The 1,707-nt window shown below is 32.7% G+C and overlaps 1 pseudogene; it reads right to left on the bottom strand.

Moving 5' to 3' along the window:
• The window catches only part of LOC119587117, a 22,714-nt pseudogene extending 21,140 nt beyond the window's left edge, over window positions 1-1,574 (bottom strand).
• Between the last annotated feature and the right edge of the window lie 133 nt (window positions 1,575-1,707).

A 1,707-nucleotide genomic window follows, 5' to 3' on the forward strand; every position in this document is an offset into this window, starting at 1 on the left:
ACCCAAAATTGGTATCTCATTTATATTCTTGTATGTAATGAAACAATATGTATTAATCTAGGGATACAAAAGCTTTCTTTATGCTCTGTATACTGCTAAAATTAAAATCAGGTAGTAGTCTATGATATATTTAGAAACTTTATTATGATAGCCTGGAAAAAAATTACTATACTACAGTATTAGTTATTTACTATATTAGAGGATTCTAATACATAATCCATAAAAATGGCATTGGGGGTGGCGGTAAGGCTGGTTACACTTCCCTTACGCTTCTCCCCTTAATACTCTGATAATTTGAGGGCTGAGGTGAGGGTGTATTTTTTAAAAGGGATAAGGGATATTTTAAGACTTTTTAAAACTGTCTTGCAATAGGGGTATTAGGGTTAAAAAAACCCAAAAATGAAAAAAAATGTCATGAGAGTATCAATGTGACTTTTTCCTTCACTGTCAGATATAACAATTTAAATGCACTAACAGTAACATGATCATGATGTGAAAATTACCCTAGTCTATTTTCTTTGTTAATTGTGGATATCAATTTTCTTTTGGAAATTACAATACGGGATTGTAATAAATTATATCCGAATACAGCAGTAATTCAGTACATCTCTGACCCAAATTTTCATATATCATCATCTAAGGAATCACCCAAAAGATTTAGCCTGTCACAATATATGTAGAAGATGTTTGTCGTGCCATTGGTTTGGAGGCAGCCATGACTGATTTTACACACATTTAGGTGAGAAAATGGTAAAAGCATGTATTATCCATTCTTATTTTCCATTAGACTAGATATACCATAAAATTGATTCATTCCTCTCTTAAAGCCTGTTGAATGAAGGAAGGGTTGATAACTTGTAAGAAAGAACATGACTTCTAATCAAGCTACTGAGAAACATAATTCATGTCACAGAAATTATGTTTAAAATGGGGGAAAATTTCAATTCATTTATTGTACAGTAATCAAAGGAATAATGTGAATTAATCACTGAGGAGTAGCTACATACTCTTTGTCATATTTTATCTTGAAAGAATTTTTGTTTTATGGCAACCTAATCTATTAGTAGTAATAGATTATCCTTGACTCTTGCTAGTATTTTATTGACATTAAAAATTGACAAAGACTATTTCAGATATTTACAAAGATGTAAATCTTGCAGCTCAAATGACTGTCATTAAAGGGAAATTACCAAGACCTACGTCCATGCTGATAACAGGGTTTCCATAAGCACAGTTTAACATTTAATACTCTCCCAAGCTAATAATTCATAAACCATCATAGAGTGCAATTACGGTAATTGCTCTCCCTCCCTTAGTTAATAAAGTAGTGCTTGATACATTAAAAGCAACCGGTATCCAGCACAAAAACTAACAATATCAAACCCCTAATTAACATAATATCATAGAGAATGATCAAGTAGCAACAACTTTCGCAAAAAACCCAGCATTTAAAGCCGGAAAAACAACTTACTCTCGTCATCTTCTGACATTTTTATAATATTTTTCTATACCCCAAAGGCGTCTCACATTTACGTGTACTTGTTGTTGTTGATCACTGTTGTGATGATCAGCTGTTTTGTCAACGTCTGCCTCTGCCGGTCCCCACTTCCATGCTCGCCGCGATGCAATGATTACAATGATAACAAATTAAATGCATAAAAACTATGCCAACATTAATTATGAAATGGTAACCTAGTGTTGATAGCA

This window comes from Penaeus monodon, chromosome 22, assembly GCF_015228065.2.
Source record: "Penaeus monodon isolate SGIC_2016 chromosome 22, NSTDA_Pmon_1, whole genome shotgun sequence".
Taxonomy (NCBI): Eukaryota; Metazoa; Arthropoda; class Malacostraca; order Decapoda; family Penaeidae; genus Penaeus; species Penaeus monodon.